This window comes from Montipora foliosa, chromosome 8 (assembly GCF_036669935.1).
Source record: "Montipora foliosa isolate CH-2021 chromosome 8, ASM3666993v2, whole genome shotgun sequence".
In the NCBI taxonomy this organism is placed as follows: domain Eukaryota; kingdom Metazoa; phylum Cnidaria; class Anthozoa; order Scleractinia; family Acroporidae; genus Montipora; species Montipora foliosa.
The window spans coordinates 12,378,572-12,398,571 of record NC_090876.1 but is presented as its reverse complement, the minus strand read 5'-3'; the positions used below and the strand labels follow the sequence as shown (position 1 = coordinate 12,398,571).

Genomic DNA, 20,000 nt, shown 5'->3' with positions numbered 1-20,000 from the left:
TTCTGCGACCAAAGGAATTGAAGAAATGCAGGCCGTTTCAAATCTACCCATCAGGGATTTGAACCGCGGCGGGCTGCCGCGGGAAGCCAAGCGCTGATTCGTAGATTTGAAATGGCCCAAGAAGGCGAAAAAACACCGTACGTGAGTCGATTAAGCTTTCATTTAACTTTATTGGGATATTCAGACCGAGATGTGATTTAGATGTGCAATTTTCAGAGCTTTTTTCATAACCCTCATAGATTCTCTTCGTTATTAAACCACGAACACATAGAGTGGTCTGCCTGTGTTGCTAGATGATGTGGACAGAAGTCATGCACCATTTAATTTGATCAAATCAAATTAGCCAATCGAAAAGCACAGATTAATAATTTTGTCTCTTGAGGGAAATCTGTGCTTTTTGATTAGTTAAGTTGATTTTGATGACGGTTATCAAATTCCAGTGATGCATGAGGGGTGTCCGGATCTTCTGGCAATAACAAAAACCTGAGCAAAGCTTAAAAATCGAGCAGAATTTTGAGGTTGCAGAGGCGTGTAAATGTGATGATTTTTAACACGATGATAGCAAAATTATCGACTTTCTACGTTCCCAAGGCTGGGAGCCGAGCGACCTTTGAAAGTGGGAGAAATTCGGCTAAATTCTGGAGGCACTCGGCCTTGAGGTCTTGGAAGTTGCACGCCTTGCCTATTTATATTTCGATTATATTGTATGTGGTGATGCGTGGGATCTGAAGAGGAAATCGAAGCGTCCCAAAAACCCATTAAATCACTCAGGACAACGCAGAAAATAGTAGGTGAGTGAACTTTATTTATCTCTTCCTCTGCCAATAAGACAGGAAACATCAATCGACTCTTTTAAACGCTCTGTTAAAACATATTTATTTCAAAAGGCTTTTAGTTAGATTGTTTATTAATTTAATTTAATATTGTGATTCTTAAAAATTTTATATTTTATTAATTATTCTGGAAATTTTATACTGTAAATATTGTAATTTTACTGAGTAATATATATATATATATATATATATATATATATATATATATATATATATTTTAATTTAGTTTAATAATATTGTAATGCGCTTTTGAGTATTTTCATAGAAAAAGCGCAATATAAGTATTAAATATTATTATTATTATTATCTGGCTGTCCATAAAATGAGTTTTTGAAAAGAAAAATCGCGATTTGAAGTTTTTATGGAACATTTTCCCCGATTAGTTGAATCGGCCGTTACAACTGTCTCAAAATAACGTGACGTCACGCGCTCTCGCATCCTTAGGGTTGTCTGCCTGCGATATTTCACTTCATTGAGACACTGAATGCTCAATAAAGAAATTGCAGAAACCTTTTCGGTTATTATATTTCTTCAAGCGACGCAAGACGGTGGTATTGAACAACCAACATGTATGAATTCTATTTCGCTAATAATAAGTTCCTTGTGAATAGTCCTTTGTCGGGGTGAACGGACAAGACTGACGTCTAAGTTTCAACATGATCTCTTTGCATTAAATTTACGATTATCGTTAAATCCTAATTTCCTCTGAATTTACGATTATTGTTATTTAGAGCACTATTTCCTAGGACTTGTGTTAAAAGGAAACTACTTTACCATACCCGTGGACGGGATTTGAACCCGATGCTACTGCACGATAGGTACGGCTTTCTACCACTTTACCATCGGTGACTGAACTACCCATTTCTTATAATTTGATAATTATAACCGTCTTGAACAGAATATTACTGCTAGCAGAGATAAGGCCTACGCCCTAAAGGTAAAGGTAAAGTCACTTTATATAACGTCGGTAGTTTTCCTTCAGCTACGAGACTGTTATCAATGGAAGCCGACGGTGGGCCCTTTACCCCCCTCCCTCTGTCAGTGCTCCGTTTTACAGATATTTAAAGCTATAGCTACACGGATCAGAGGAAAGTCGAAACACACGCGGAACCTCTTCCTCCGAAAGCCGCGCATTAACCAACTGAGCTACGCCTGCTCCAGGCCCTGGTTTTAAAGTGTTCAACTTTCACGCGAAGTTTGAGAATCGACGTATCCATTTTACAGTACGAAAGTTGTTTCTTGGCGAGTGATTATATAGATTTACAAAGGTTTGAAAGACGAACGCATATCCCCAGTTTAGAGGCATGCTGGACAATTGGTAAAGGTTGGTTGGTAATTTCAGAGGAACTGCTAACTGGCAGTTAGCCCCGAAAAAGGACTGGAACGACCCAGAGTTCACTAGGAAATTACTATTATAGCAAAAATCTTCTTCCATAAAAAGCGTTTTCCAGGAGATTCCATGGACCTCTTTGCAGATACGGCGGCCATTTTGATTTCTACTGTTATGTTATCTTATGTTATGGGATGCTCAGGGGGCAAATTATTATGTATCGCATAATAGCTATTTCAAACAATAGAAATCAAAATGGACGCCGTATCTTGCGGGCTACGGGTCAATAGAGCGTTTTCACTCACGTGACCAGCAGCCATATTGGATTACTGAAACAAAAGAAAGTATTTGCATGAAAATAGAGATCAATTCCCAGAGGATTAGTTTGGTACACCAATATGGCCGCCATTGCTTTGTTTTGGAACACCAACATGGCCGCAGTGACGTCATGTGAAAACGGAAGGCAAAGGTGTGTGTAACCACAGCTATTGATGAAATAATGTATTATCGTTTTAGTATCACCCAGCTAGTCGAACAAACAAGGCAATAGTAAAGTTAGCGAATACAAGTTGAGGAGATATTTATTTGGGAATAACTCGAGGATTATTACTAATAGTCCTCCAGTAGCGTAGCCAATTAAAATGCAGGATTATCGTTTGGGTGATACTAATAATACGCGTTAAGCATTATATTCAGCATGAAGTCAAACGCTCCTCATTTTCGCTGACATCCTTCATCTGTATGGGACACTATCATAAAATTCAGAAATCATGCAAGATTACGTCATTCCTGTAATGTCAACACGGAGCTGAAGCTGTCGACGAACGACGCACACCGTGTGTCAAGTGATCGGATGTTAATTGAACTTCATTCAAATGGTTCAGTTTAAGTGAGATGGACTGGACGCCATCGCTTTGGGCCTTATTTACATTGTCAATGTTTAAGCTTGGAGAAATCTGCAGCGAGTGTGCGACTTCAAGTGCATTTTTGTCCATTTTCTCAATGTTGTTGTTGTTCTGTGTCGACGCAACTGATGGAGGACTGGTGACGATTAATTGATCGCTTATGCAAATTTCAGGAAGCCTTTCTCCATCATTATCGATGCAGTGACTGTCATTGATGTTATCCAACCGAAACGTTAATTCCATTGGCTCAAACATGCAATTCTGACTTTGCTCAAGTGAGACCTCGCAAATGTCCTTGACGGGATCTCGGCCAATTTTTTCCATGCGACAATCTCCGAGAACGTTGTTGTCATTTGTAGGTTCACAAACCAGTCTATTGTTTTTCTGAGTTTCTTCCTCGTTCAAAGTGAGCGAGACTGATTTGAAGTAGTTTTCGGAAGTGTCCTCAAAACTGATCAATGTTGCAGAAGATTTCCTGTGGTCGTTAGAAGCCATCTCGCGAACTGGTGTTGCTCCACAAATTGTGTTTGCTTTGGGTCTGTCGTAGGAACAACTCGCTGTATTGTAATCATCCTCGATGACCTGTCCGTCCGAACAGCCTTCTTCGTCACTCTCTCCATTGCCTTATCCGCTTTTTCTTGCAATGCTCTGATCGTGTTGGCGTCGAGATCAAAGCATGAGCTGCGGATCCCAGCATGACGATGGTTCGGGATGCTTAACCCCGCGGGATCGACAGGTGCCGATACTTTTCTGTCAGCCATTTGGTCTTCCTCGCTCTCTGCAGTTGATTTCAAAATTGAAGGATCCATTGAACTTCTTCGTTTGCCGGCAAACAGTGGAGACAAAGACATGCGGCGAACAGCCAAAAGAGCATTGACAGATTTCTGAAAAATTGAACGGAAACGGATTATTGGTTTTCATTCGAGTGAGTAGCAAAGACAAGTAATTATCTCGGAAAATGTTTCTGTAGTAACTTTTCTCTTTCCTTCATCAGCGCAGATTCATCAAGATTTCAAGTATCAGCCAGTATAAATACCTTCTGCGAGTCATGTCATAGAAGGCGCCCACGCAGTCAGTGTTCAGTCTTATCACCAGTCCCTCAGTTCCCGGTTATTTTTGAAAGAAATATGATTATGATGATGATCATGATGATGATATTATAACAGAGTTTGCGACATCTTGCCCTCTGCTTGTACTGTAAACCCCCTGTTTTGTTGAAATGTTTTATTTATTGAAATGTGATTCTAAAATAGTCGGAAATGGCATTTCCGAGACCCTAAATTTCAAATTTTCAATATTCTCAGGGGGAGCATGCCCCCATACCCCCCTTGTTTGGAGCGCCTTTGGCGTACACCTTCAAAATCTCACGCTACGTTCCTGTATAATACTGTGGTAATGTTATCGTAGCTAACCTTCCACCTCCTCTTTGCCAAAAATGCCTTGTGTTTCTGCGTGTTAATCTTTGTTCCTGTTTCTTTAGTATCCTTAATTACGAAAAAATAACGTAAAACGTTAATATAATTAACAAATTTCTTGCCCGACTGAAAAACACTTCTCAAATCAAGAATTTACCTTTATCCAGGGGTGTTGAAAACACTCCTTTATTGTAAAGCGTTGACTGCGAAAGAAGAAAACGAAGTATAACATTGCTGTAATATAATACAGTTAAAAAGTGCATTGCAAAGAACCTTGGGGAGTTATAAAACAGGTGTCAAATTCCCCCTGTTCCCCCCCCCCCCCCTCCCCCCAGAAGCCTTGCTTGGGAAGACCAAAGAACCATTGACGTTAATTTCAGCATCGGAACTATGATAAAACAGAACTAAGGATATTGTTAACTTGCACTACAAGAAAATCGCCCAAGGTTTGTTTAGGCAAGGTGGTATTTAAATCTTGGAGGTTATAAGGCTGAGTTTGCGAAGAACTTAAACGTACAATTTTATACCGCCGCCATTCTCGTTCCCAGATTCCATCGTTTCTCTTAGCCGGCGGGGCCTTCGCACGAGAAAACGAAAGACTCTAGAGACATAAGAAATTCCAAGTTTTCAGTGGCTAGCTTGCGAACAATAAAATCGTGAACAGGAAGTAAAATGGCCGATGTGCTGCGATGGGGTGAGCTGGCACGAAGCCGGTTGCTAAAATGATTAAAGAGTCTATCCTTAAAACTACGATATATTACTTATTGCTTCTTTCTGTTCGATACGATGGGCCGCATTCTCCTACTTGAGGCCACTTGAACCTTCGCATAGAGACTCTTCGAATGTAAAGCCGCCGCCATGTTTAGTACTATTGACGACTCATATATGAAATCAGGAAGTCCTAGAATCTGGGACTGCAAAATCCAGAGCCCTTTGTTTTGTCGTGCGAAGGCCCCACCAGCTAAGAGAAACGATGGGATCTGGGTACGCCTCACGGGAAGTTCTATGGCCTAAATAGGAACAAACCTCGGTTTTTTAACAAGAAGTCCCTCGATAAATCCCATTGCATCGTGAGACAAATCATCAAAACATTCGTCGTCAAAATCCCAATCGGCCTTTGCAACTTTGACTAACGTCTGGTGATCATCTTCACCTGAAAATGGCATCAGACCACTCAACCTGCGAGGAAAGCAATGAGAAAAAATTTACTATCACCATGTTAAAGAAACACAACTCCGCGAAGCGATGCTTACACGAGGATGGTGGATCTTAGACAAGTATCCAGTCGCAGTGCAGTGCCGGAAAAAATCAAGGAGCAATAACTTGCTCTACCGCCCGAGGAAACAAGATTAACACCTAACATGATATTTAGTACATCTATAGATCTTTTTTCAACGAAACAACTCAAGCATAACGCGCTTAATATCTGAAAGATGTGACAACATCGCTTATTCGCTGGACGATGGCTGATAAATCTAGACTGCCTATATAATTGAAACTGTCCATCATTTCAAATTTTTGATTCAATACTTACAAGACGTATGTGACAACACCAAGGCTCCTATCAAAGAAACGAGGATAAAGCAATTGAAACCTCTCGATTGAAAAATTACTTTAAATTCATTAAATGGCAGGTTACGCGGAAAAAAATTTAGTGGGCAATTAAGTTTCCACTTAGCAGGTTTTCCTCATGCACTGGCTTATGTGGGACAAAACGTGGCAAGGAAAAACTTGCCAAGTGTTTAAAAACTGGCGTTTCAGTTTTTCAGCAAGAAGACTTGTCAAGAAAAACTTGCAAAAAAAGTCGAAAGTTGTTCGTGGGTATAATGCGTCAAGGAAAAGTTGTCAAGGAACTGGTAAAATTGCTGTTGCTAAGTAACCTCCGCCAGGTGGTCTTATTTCTTTGGGCATGAAGATAGCAAAGACTGTTTTAAGCGATAAACAGTGGTGCCGTTCGTTGGAACGACAAGGCATCTTCTTTATCGGGAAAACATTTGTCGTCTGTTTTTCGTAGTTCAAAAACCAAATTGTTTGCTCGAGTTTGATATTACCAGGGTCCTTCTGTGAACCTTAGGCGATCACAATATTAAAGCATCATGTGCCTTGCTACACCTGCGTGTACTTTTTGAAACATAAATGACAAAGCAGGGTCTCTTACCAAACACAACACGACCAGCAACCAAAGGAAAAAAATCAGAGAAAAAATATCTTCCATGCAAACGATGAAAACACGTAGGAAAACTGGTTTGTTTGTAAGAGGCTTGTGAAAATATTTTTAAAATCCTCTGGATTTCATTAATTCTGTCTTACCACAAATCCGAGTTGCCGGTGAGACAGGTTTTATTCGTATGACTTCCGGAGCTATGAAGAAGGACGTCATCAATTAGTACTTTATGCGTGTAGTTGATTAATTTGACAAACAAAATACGCTTTCCTGGGTTGTTCAAAAAATCCTGCAACAGTTGGCGCATGCATTTCACTACATTGTTCCACGTTTAATGCGCAGTAAGTCAATTGTCCCATGGCTGAGCTCGTGAGAGGTACGGATCTTTCCCTGAAATGACGTCACAAACCTGCTTAGCAATGCAATGGAAAGCAAATCAGTTTTTAACTTCATATCAGAGGCGTCATCTCAGTGATGAGCCTAAGCCTCTCGGCCGTACTTTACACAACTTGTACGACCCGTTGGATGTGAAATTGCACGGAATTAACGAAAAATATATGCTCTGTGGTGCTGAAACTTGAATTTCGCGGAATAAAATGATACCAGGGCACTTTATACTTGGTCATATCACGTTCTTTTAAAGAAGGACTGCTGAGAACGGCATTAAATATGCAGGGAAGTTTTCGTCCCCTTTTGCCGCAGTTGATCCTTTGTTCTTAAACAGATTGTTCTTGTTTTACCGTTTCTTTACTCACAAGATAGGTTTCGGAAGACTTAACCGTGAATTTTAATGAGTATATTCTTACCGACAAAATCTGGTGTGCCAAAAGAAGACTTTGTCTCTTGATCGGAATCGAGATCTCTAGCGAGTCCAAAGTCCACAAGCTTGATGTCATTGGAATCCATACTCACGCATCAAATATTTTCGGGCTGAAAAAAAATAAGTTCAGTTATCCCCGAAAGCAGGAGCCCATGAATCGGGGCTTGAAACTATTATATTTCTCCTTTGATTTTCCGTTTTCTATTTATCACCAAGAATTGTGAAATTAGGCAATCACTGTGCAACCTCTCCGATTACGTCATATGCACATAAATTTACTTTTTAATTTACGTCAAAAGTCTAAAATTAACTACATATGAGAAAATATCACTCAAACTGTAGGAACTAAATGTTTGCTCCCAGTCAATTGTCACTTGCGTTTGAAGCGCCTTTTGCATAGTCCCGTTCAATGATTGGCTAAAATTAATATATCTCAAAAGCGGAAGAGGCTGTTCGCGCGCGTTTCCCGCGCTTAGCGCAAGGTGCGTGCATTTGCTTTGAATTGACTGGCGTATTTCTTTGGGTCCGTTGTGCTCTGGTAGAGTAATAGAAAAATGCGCTGTTGTTTTAATTTACTCAGTTAAAAAACCCGCATTCTGTTTGAGACAAAAAGGATTCTCATGGCCAACTAAAGGTTATAATTATACTTACTTAAAATAAATCCACTTTATCCAACCCCTCCTACAGCCCTTTGTCGGACTTGACAAAACACCAATGAAAAGGCGAAAACTGGAGTAGGACACTGTCATTAGGAGGGCACATAGTTTATTTGTGGCCCGAGCAGAATCATTTACGCCCGAGCTGATATCATTATTATCAATACACAAGGCCAAATTGTACAAATTCATTTAATAAGAAAAAAATGTATAGCAGAGCTGTAGCGTGAAACTATGGTATTGAGAGTTGTTTCTACAATACGATCATCTTAACAAGAGCAAAATTTGAAAGAAAAAAGAAAAGAGAAAAAAACTAATCCACAAAAATTCACGTAAACTCTGGCATTGAAATCAGCCAATCAGAATCAAGGCGGCAAATGCATTTTCAGCCTGGTAATTGCCCGTTTGGCCGCAAAAAGGCGCGTCTTACAGAGAGAGGGCAGTCAGTCATTTGGCCGCGCGCGTTAATAATATATAATACAGTTTTTTAGGAGAGCCTTAGCAACGACTACGGCAACGCCCACGAAGACTTCAAAGAAAAATAAACACTTGAGCGATCCCGAAACTCGTCTCGGTCCATAAACACGCAAAAAATTAAAGAACTTGGCCAATATCCAGCCATCTTGACCTCACGCTTGATCTATAACCCACATTTATTGGTCAGTAGGTTTGAAAGTGGACCGTGAGGTCATGGTAACAACAGATAAAAATAACCTTCGCTGAACGGGCGCGATCTAAAAATAGATTTCAAATAATTATCATGGGGCACAAGGATTCGTTCTCTTTCCTCATATTGTCTTGGCTAATGTAGAAACACACCCCCGTTTATTTATTTATAGTATTTATTTATCATTTATTCTCTGAAAGAAGTGAATTAATACTGCTGGCATTCGCTATTATGACAAATCCCATAATACAGTTCATTTTGGGGTCCTATTTGCACCACCCTACGAGCAGAGCCTCTCTAAAACTCACCAGAGGGCGAGAAAAATAGGCTCTGCAGAAAACGTTTCAAGTCTTTTAGTTCGCCGCAGCCCACATTTCTGGGCTAGTCACTCCAGTCAAACCGGTTTAGGCAATGCGCGCATCATATTTTTGACAAGGCGAAGGTCAAAATCGAGCCTTCAGTACGTCTTGAAGTGCGATCGAGACTCGGCCTGGGTTTGAAACTGTCTCCAAGCACCGACTCGGGCATACTCAATAAAGACTTAACACGATTTTTGCAGAGTCCTCTCTTTCTCGTCGAGCTAAGAAAGGCTCTGTTGGCAGGGGGATTTGCACTAAAACAATCCCAAGAGTAAATAACTTGTACAGTGGAAGCCCGTCAATACGACCACCGTTAAGCCATGGAAAATTGGTCGTAGTAACGGGGCAGGGTCCAATAGCCCTTTTTCGATATATCAAAATTCAGCTTGATAGTAAGGCAGTGAGGACAAAGACAAAGGAAAGTGGATGATATGTAAATATTTTTCACGTTCATTCCAACGTGTTTCTAATGTTTTTGTGTTCACTGCCTCACTATCACGCTGAATATTTGATATTTCTAATTATGATGCAACGAATTGAATACTGTACCAGTACTTTAATTCTGCTGTAAATCAACCTTTTTACAGTTAATAATAATTATCATAATTTATTCTTTCATTCAACTTACAATATTTTACAATAAAATAAAAATCTTAACCAAGCCAAATTAGACATTACAGAAAATTACAAATTTCTATAAAATATTATTCTTTATATACGTGGTGTATAAAAAGTGTTCATTTCTATAATTCAAAAAGCAATCATTTCGACTAAAACTTATGAATTTAAAATACGACTTAAAAATTTCTATTTAATAGCTCCTTCAATTGTTTCGACGTCTACATCTATATTCCTAAAATCCCATGATACTCGCTTTACAATCCTTGATCCTCTCAGGCAAATCAGTGCAGATCTAAGGAGTGCAAATGACGTTCTTGCACGGATCCAAGCAATTGTCTCAGCATAGTCCTCCCCTCTCTTTACTGCGATTAACTCTGCTAAACGTCTATAGAACACGAAGCATTCCTTTCCTTTCCCATCCCACCGTTTGTTGTGAAAACTAGAGGTGTAAATGTTCCATGCTCGACTACTAGCGCTTTTTCTCGGTCTCATGCAAACGGTAGATATGTTGTAGTTCTAGGTCCCTGTAAGATTCGGCATTTGGGTGACATTACCCTAACATCAAAAAAGGCTGATCTTTGGTGTTCCCAAAACCCACGTGCATGAATGTCCAATCTTGCATCTTGCGCTCTGTTAGACCCTCTACTCAATTGCTCTCCAGAGACATCTTGAAGCACGGGTTCACTAGCTACATCGCTACAGATAGTCCTCCGAAGCTCAGCTTCCAGATCTCTAAGTTCATTGTGACGCTGAATGACAAAACTGTCCCTTTTGCAGATCATTGCATGGTCTACAGTGAACACCTGCCCTAATGCAAAAGTGGATGGAAATATCGGCCAGTCATAGCGTAACTTGATCCCGTCACGAAACTGCCTTTTGTTGAGGTTGAACCCCAGCTCTTGGAGAGGAAGGACTGTTACCCTTATCGATGACTCTTTCTCCTTTGCCAGATCTAGTGCGCGCCTAGTCTTCTGTGGGGCCACCTCCTTTATCCTCTTCGCCCTGCCTTCAAGATTCTTTACCCTTTCTCCGCTCACTGCTTGCTGAGTTGATTTTATCAGAGAGTCGTCTAGCAGCCGATGCGTTTGTTCAACAAGTGGCGTGGTCACCTTGATTGATGACGCTTACTCATGATGAGCTTCACTACACGGGTTTCTCGCACCCAGACCACCACTTTATTCAACTGTCAATGGATTTAGCACGAGAGCACTAATTGGCGACACTAACGAAATCACCTCAAATCATCAAACATTGCTTTTTGTTTTAGAGCGGTTTTCAAATGCGTGTCGTAAAACCAAAACCAAAGTAACCACTTTGGTCAATCAAAAAAGAGGGAGACAATCCAGTAAACCAATCAAAACTTGAAGCAATTATACGTAGCCGAAACAAAGCGCGGGAAAATGTGCACGCGCGAGCCACGATTGGTGGAAAAGTGGCGCGAGAACCTTTAACCAATCACTGAGTGAAGTAATGCAAAACCAAAGTAATTCGCTAATTACTTTGGACACTCAATTGAAAACCGCTCTACAACCTTATAACATTAGTTCATTGGAACACAACAGAGCCCGAGAAACGACAAAAGCACACAACACGTTTTACAGTTTCTTGAAAGACGACGGCTTCTAGTGAAACAGAATAGAGTAGAGTATCTCAAAGAGACGTTTTCTCTACTGTAGCTTACAGCACTCTACCCGTACTACTAGAAATGGTGTCTGTAACATTCAGGAGCCTCAACACGCATTTCAGTTCGTATTAACGGGGTGATTTTATAAAGAAAATAACGACTGGGAACTCCAAACAGTGGTCGTTGGTCGTGATAACGAAGTGTTCGGTTCCAGATAAGAAAACTAGTGAACTTTAAGGGGTGGTCGTATTAACGTGGAGGTCGTTAGGCGGGGTTCCACTGTAGTGTTTTTACGTAAAGAACCCCCCAAAACGTCTTGCCCGAAACCGAAAATACCTTTGTTTGTTCACCTAAATTTTGAATAAGCATTGTTTTTGTTTTCTCTCTTGGACCATTTTAAGTCCCAAGAGAAACTGGAAACAATGTTTATTAGAAAATTTGGGTGGACAAACAAAGAGTATTATGGTATTTTCCGTTTCGGGCAATTGCATTATAGCGAATTACCTTAATTTTACGCCACAGATGCTGCATTGACCATACTAGTTATGCAACGCTTTCGAGTGGTATACCGTGGAATATCCCACGAGTCACTTGTATTTTCTTCATATACACACTCGCCTAAAGCCGAGATGGGATATTCCACGGTATACTAACGAGAAAGGGTTGTATAACTATTTTATATCGTGCCATAGAAAATACAGTGGCCCGCAAGGCACGATGGAAAGGTTGGGTGCGATGCGGTCGAAAAGGTCTTTTGCAACTAACAATCACATGGTACAAAATCCGCCATGCTGGAGGGCAAGCTCATTATTATTTCCCCACTGGGATATTAAAACAAAGGCAAGTCAAGCTTGACATGTTCAGGTCTCTTTGTTTTAATGTCCCAGTGGGGGAATAATAATGAGCTTGCCCTCCAGCATGGCGGATTTTGTAATTTTGTACCATGTGATCGTTAGTTGCAAAAGGCCTATCGCACTGATCGATGGGAAGGTTCGGAGGAATACTGAAGGATATACAACGGCATTCCTGCATTCTGATTGGCTGTATTTTCTAGGGCATGGTTTAAAGCATTGATGAAATCGTCTCCAGCCCAACATGAGTTCTTTTTGCGATGTAAGGGGAAATTGTCCAAAATGTCCAGAATGCTGCGGCCCGCATTATTACTCGTACCAAGAAATATGACCACATTACGCCTGTCCTAAAGCAGCTGCACTGGCTTCCAGTTAACCAGCGCATTAACTATAAGATACTACTTCTGACCTATAAAGCGCTTAATGGCCAGGCTCCTGGTTACATTACTGAACTATTAGAGCCCTATGCACCAACTAGGAATCTGAGATCTTCCTCTAAAAACTTACTAAAAATACCACCCGTCAAGCTAGTAAGTTATGGCCATAGGTGTTTCTCTTTTGCAGCACCCAGTTTGTGGAACTCTCTCCCCGAGATTATCAGACAGAGTACCTCGTTACCAAGTTTTAAGACCTATACGAAAACATACCTTTTTAAAAAATGTTATAACTTAGATTAGCATGTAATATAGTCTTTTTATCTGGAAATATAATTTTAATATCTTAAAATAGTTTTTAATATAGTTTTTATCTGAAAATTGTAAAAATCCATCCTATTTCTACTTGTAAATTTTCCTATTTTGGATTGTAATTATTGTAAAGCGCTATTGGGCTAAAGGGAAATAGCGCTATATAAATAAAGCATCACTATCATCATCATTATAAATGAATTTTACAGAAATTTAGATTATTCGCGGTGAAAACGTAAAAAGATGTGCCTCTCACCTTGAGATCCAAATGAACGAAATTCCTCTCATGCATAAATTTTAAAACTTCAAGAATTTGTTTGACATAATCTACCGCATCGTCCGCCATTAAATATTCTTCAGCAACGATTCGCTCAAACAGTTCACCGCCGGGCACACTAAGAGAAGGATTTATATAGCTGTTAATAGATAATCTTTGCAAGTCAACTGGCTCTGCGTCAGTTACAAATTATTTCCATCGCTAAATAAAACTTTGGACAACCACTGTCAAGTACACGGTGTGATATACAAATAACTTCCATTTACTTCGTTTTAAAGACTGGCAGGGTAGAGCAACTTGAAACAGCATTTCTTTGTAATATTAGTAATTGTGTGCCAAATAAACATTTCTAGGTAGGGGTAAGTGCTTAGCTTTCAGCTATTGTGATGAATACTTCTTTTTACCACAGTTGCTTGTAATCTCGCAATCTGATTGGCTAATTTGCCGTTGTCGATACGAGTCTTGACAACGCTGTTCGCGTCATGCTCGCGTCAATTTGTCACGCAACGTAACAGCCAATCAGGAACGCTCATTTTGGGATCCGAAATAAACTAATCCTTTTGCGAGAAAGTTATAGACAACGCTTGATCTTTCTTTGTGTCATGATTTTGGTCACGCTCTGAAATAAACACACTCTTTGGCGATGAATATAGTGGTAAAAAACAAATCGAAAGTGGTTCAGCGTTTGTTGTGGACTCGGCTGCGCCTCGTGAGTCCAAAACATTTTGACGACTATGATGACGAATATCGTTGTCGATAAGAGTACAGAAAACGCTGAACCACTTTCTATTTGTTAAACGGACAACGCTGAACCGCTTTCGATTTGTTAAATGTAAACGCTAAAAAAAAAAGATAGATTTCCCTGAAAATGAGACAGGAGTCAGCGACAGAAGTCCATAACCCAGAAGTGTCAATCTCTCTCTTATTTGGACTTGGTCCATTACAGACCTTGGCCCATTCTAGGCCATTCTAGGCCTTTGGCCTTGGGCCATTATTATCTTACTTTAGAATATATAATTAGACAATACCGTAAACTGATGGACTCATTCCATCACAGATCGAGATCTCTGGGCTATGAACGTCTGTCAGCGACAGCGATTCTCTTTTCTGCCTATGGATGGTTTTCACCTGACGCCACAGCAGCCATATTGGTGCACAGAACGATAGAGAAAAAAAAAGTTTTTTGGGAATTTGATTCTATTATAATGCAAAACATGAGCCATAATTTGCTACTGTTTTGTGCACCAACATGGCCGTCTCATCACGTGATTAAAAACCATCTATTGTGAATTTTTTCTTCTTTCTTGGAAACTTATAGAGTGTTTTCACTCACGTGATCAGCAACCTTGTTTTTCCACCGAGACAAAAGAAAATGTTTGCATGACAATAGAGTCCGGAGGATTAGTTGGGTACACCAACATGGCGTCGTTCCATTGTTTAGGTACAAAATGGCCGCCGTAACGTCACGTGAAAACACTCTATAATAAACTCGAGAGTACATTATAAGTCATGTTAGTTAAAGTAAAAGAAGAATGTCAGTTTGAGAGATATAAACAAGAGCGAACCGATCTCCTTTTGCAGCGGATTCTGAGAAACCCAAAACGATTCCTGGGTATATTCCGAACATCACTTTCATACTCCAACTGATGAAACACGAAGTATCCTCAGCCGAAGATATCAGCCAAACAAAATGAAGTTACAACATTTTCTCCAATGCAAATATAACCTACTTATTGAGCAAAACCTACGGTCGACCTTGCGGTTGAAACGCGCCCCTAGGAAAAAATTGTTGGAAAAATCTGCGCTGGTCAACAAGAATGCAAAAATGTCGAAGTCCATTGGCGCGGAAGGAAATTTGTCTCAGTATCCGTTATCCGTAAATATTAAGGATTTAATTAAGGTCGATTCCCTCTGCCTTCATTCTTTTTCTCTCTTTCCAAAAGGCAAGAAAACGAGCAATTTGCCTTTCCGCAGAAATGGCATTTGCAAACATTGACTTGTTTCAACTGATTATGCGAATCTTTTGTGAGTTAAGGGGAAATATGCAGTTAACAGTTAACCCAAGCACTTCATGAAATGCAAAATAAATTTTAACGAAAATTTACCCTGGTTTCTTTTGAGCGAATTTCTTAGCGGGAATATCTCGAGGAAAAACTGGGACGAGAACATCGACATTTCTCCCGCTCTATGCGCGCAGGCTAAATGGAAAAAAAACTTACAATTCTAAGACCATTACGATCTCAAATGGAGTGTGACAAGCATCCCATAATTCAACAAGTTTTGCTGTGCTGTCCCAGGGTTCTCATGACTTCAATCTCTCGCATTACAGATTTTCTAATCTTGTGGTTTGCAGTCTTGATGATTTTTGCTGCGAACATAGTTCCATTTTCTTTGTGAATGCATTTCTTGACAACCCCATACGCACCTCTGAAAAATTGTTTGAAATTAAGTTAATAACAATAATACTGATAGTTATGATAATAACAATAATACTAATAATTATGATAATAACAATAATACTGATAATAGTAATAATAATAATAATAATAATAATAATAACAATAATGATCTTATCAGAAATAACGCACAAACTGCGGTGACAAACATCAGATATAAACGCATCATTTGAAATTAATATCTTTTACTTTAGTTTGCAGAAGCATACGAAACATCAAGTAAAAGATAATTTCAAATGATGCGTTTATATCTGATGTTTGTCACCGCTGTTTGTTTGTTATTTCTGATAAAACTGAAATGGCCTAAGAAAAAGAATAATATGATTATTATTATTATTATTATTATTATTATTATTATTATTATTATTATTATTATTATTATTATTATTATGATCATCATCATCATCTCAATGCTTTAGCTCTGGTGGATGTTGTACCGACATATTCAATGGCCAAAGGTCCCTTTAGTCATTCCTTCTCCTTCATCTTTCCAACACCTTCCTTAAAATCCTTGCTGTTCTCAACAAAACTGTTTTCTGCAGCAATCCCGTCCTAATAGCAATCCCCAGCTTATCAATCCATGTATCCAACCTTTTGCTTACTTCTCCGAATTTGGAATTTTGGAATGTGTTTGTTTACCCACGGAAAACCTAAAAGCGCACAGGAGCTCGTTCAACATGTGTCCGTGCATTCCAGATCGAATTGGTATTTGGCAGTGTTGGTTTTTCTGGAGAGAGGAAAACCGGAGTACCCGGAAAAAAAGCTCTCGGAGCAAGGAGAGAACCAACAACAAATTCAACCCACATATGACGCCAGGACCGGGAATTGAACCCGGGCAACATTGGTGGGAGGCGAGTGCTCTCACTACTGCGCCACACCTGCTCCCCGAGTGCACTAACAACTACCGGTACCACTTCCTTGCTTAAGCACGCACGTTTTTGCGACGCGAACGGCAACCGGAAGAGAACATTTTGCGAGCCAGGGCAGTGGTGTCTCCCAGATTTTTATACGACTATTAGTCCCCATGCCAGTCGCGGCCTACACGCGGCCAAAGCCATCAGGCTCAAGTATGTTTAAAATAATCCTGCAATATAATAGGGGGCTTACGCACGCGCGTTTCTAGACGAGGACGGCAACTGGAAGTGAGCTGTTTTCTCTTTTAACTTGTCTTCACACAACCACATTTACATTGCTAAGTATCTTTTCTCCATTAGAGATGATTAGTACTATATCCTCACTGCATACTCATTACCTCATCGCATAAGATTAAGTTATGGGAAGAGTCCTCTCCGGCCCTTACCACCACGACAACAACTCATAAATCGGCAAAAAACACAGATACCAAAAGTTTCCAACATGACTCCCCTTTACTCAGATTCCTCTTAAAATTAATAACCATAATCCCAAACGGAACTTTAAAACCAAAAGGGGCTGACAAAACATAATGCAAGGGGGAAATATAAGGCTAACAACATGATCTAAACAATCCATTGTAGGTTGCTGGCATGAGACGCTGGGGTCTGGCGTAGTGAAAGCGAGGCGGGAATAGGAAAAGAACCAGCAATAATGGACATCCTAGTATAATAACGAGCCATACCCTTACTGCGCCATCCCAAGTAACGGGATACCGTCACTTGCAACTACCTGCCCACATGCTTGACAAAAACATGTTCTGCCGGCCAGTCAAAATTCAAAATTTTGACAATCAAACTTCAAAGGTTACCCGCCCACTTTGGCGCCACTCCGCAAACACTTCACCGGAAGCAAAGTCAGCAACGCGTACGGGCATTTTTTCTTTTGCAGTTTTGAACACCTTGCTTGAAATTCCTACCTTGCTTATTTATTGTAAACGCCATGTCTTGCCAAACGGCAAATAAGTCATCTACGATCATTTGCATAAGTGGCGCAAGCGACGGTGTATCATCCTGCGAACAACCTAGCATATTAAGAGTATTCGAGAGGCCGAGCCTGAAGCTGTGAGGTGTTTCACCACAATCCAAGTTCGCCCTTTTGAGGGTGTTTACGTGAACGATTATTAAACGCAGAACCCAAGAAAGGTTTTTGGCCAATAACCCTTCCTCGGTCAGTACCCCTAAAGAAATAATCCCCGGCCAGCACGATGTTTAACAAATTACAAACAGACAAATAATATTCAATCCAAGCGACTGGGCAAACTCCTCCCCCTGGTTGCACTACCCCGTGTAGTCTTAGTCAAGGTCAAATTTAGCAAAAATCCCTTTCGATCCTTCAACCTGAATACTTGATTGGCCAGCAGACGGCCCAAATTCGAGGCACGATCCCCGTTGAAAAGAAATCAACCACGATGAAAACCGCATCCCTAACCAAAAATATACATGTTCACCGCGGTTAAGAGGGTACCCTCCCTAATTGAACCCCTAAGAGAATCTATTAACTTGGTAAACTTAACAAAAAACAACGGGACTGGCTGGGAAGGTAAAATAGCCCTAGCGGCCTGTTCCTCCCGAATAAACTTAAGATATTGTTTAACACGAGGGTGAGCTACGGGGTAAGAATCGTGCAAACGGCCAATATTGTTGAAAATAGCCCTGAGCTTCCCTCATAACGAGTCTACCGAGCCGGCAGCCAAACGCGAGGGGCAATTACGACCAACACGCCGACACGATTGAGTATGAACTACAGTTCTAACTGACTTGTCTCTGCTTATCAAGATCTTAATAATACCGTCCGAAGTACAGGAAGAAACGCACTTCGGAGGGGACAAGGAAGCAAGGAAATCCGACAGTTGCCGTTCCAGGGCGGTCTTCTGTCGCTGATAAGGCTTGTTTCTTGACACGTCAGCGAATTCCTGGAAACCTCTGGATATCCTTACATGATCTATATGTTTATTAGGCTTCCCCGTTTTCATGACACTAGTCCGCGAACCGCACGCAACAAAAATTGGCGTCAAAGTCATTCGGATTCAAGCACGCAGAACAGCGTCGGGCGGCATTCCAAATTCTTGCAACCTGGTAACGAATAACAAACAAAAGCCGTCAAGTCACTGGCAGACACATCGAAAAGCCCAAAGGTCCCATTGTAGGTTACGACGGAGCCATTGTGGAGAACGTCGAGAAAGGAGAAGAAGCACCGAACTGGAGCCTCTTCTGCCCAAAACCAAACGGTCAACAATCAGAGCTTGAATGGGAGCCCACCAAAAGGGCCGCGTGTGAAAGTCAAGAACGACCAAAGTTAATGCATCATGGAAATCTTGACTGAATATGTAACGAAGGAGTGAACCGATGAGGACAAAAGGCGGGAAAACGTAAATGTTTTGACGAGCAGGTAAAGGTTGCCTTCACCAGTGGAAATCCATAAATCATGTGCAATTTGTAAAATCTAAACCACGAGCTGCCTTCGCCAATTCAGAAAATTTAGCGTTGTGTCAAAGCATAAAGATTATACCAAACTCCGCCACTGGAAACCCATAAACGTATAGCTGTCATAAATACCTTCGCTAGAAGAAACTTGCGGCATACCAAAGTATAGGTGCTCCATACTAAATTCTTACGCCGGAGACATGGCGCAAACAAGGCTTTCCTTACTCTAACCGGCGCTAGCCCTTCCCAAATTAATAATACCGGAAACTAAGGATTTCCATAAATACTGAAATAAACAGATACCAGGACCAAACTCAAAAAACCGAATGAACAAACGGCTAAAAGAAATTTGGAACGAGGCAAAACGAGGGGAACCAAGAGGCAAACAAGCAACACATGTGGCGCGGGAGCATTCCCACATAAAAAGTTCAACCAAAGCGTGCAGACCCGTGCTGACGGAATGTTTGTAACGCGCACCAAAATAAAGCCGAAACCCGTACAAGAAATTAGGCGACCAAACAAAAAACGCTAACTCCGCTAAGCAGAAAAAAATCCCCTCCAAAAACGTAGCAAGGATGTAATGTAATGTAATGTAATGTAAAATTTTCTTTAAACACGGTAAAATCATCAGGAGTATAAAAATCAGGAGTATAAAAATCAGGAGTATAAAAATTAGAAATAACCTAACCATCCTAAACAAAATACAAAAACTACCTACAACTAATCTAACTAAAACCTGTTTTTCAAGAATGCCGTGTGTACGCTAACATTAAAAATGAAGATTAACTAATCGTTTAAATTGACTTAGAGATTTAGCTTCTCTCACATTACAGGGAAGGCTGTTCCAGAGGTCTGATCCGCTATAACTAAAGCTGTTTTTCGTGAAATTAGTTCGCGGAAACGGGAGAACATGATAGTTTGTTAACAGAGTCCCTCAGGGAATAACGCGTTTCATTTCGCAAATTTAGAAGATAAATATTCAGGAGCAAGACCATTTA

At 40.4% G+C, this 20,000-nt stretch overlaps 1 long non-coding RNA gene and 1 pseudogene across 1 annotated transcript in view; both read right to left on the bottom strand.

Moving 5' to 3' along the window:
• Positions 1 to 20,000, bottom strand: part of LOC137967759 (uncharacterized) — a 416,483-nt gene that overhangs the window by 326,824 nt on the left and 69,659 nt on the right. The window lies entirely within an intron of this gene.
• On the bottom strand, positions 2,826 to 16,921 carry LOC137967418 (death-associated protein kinase 2-like; annotated as a pseudogene).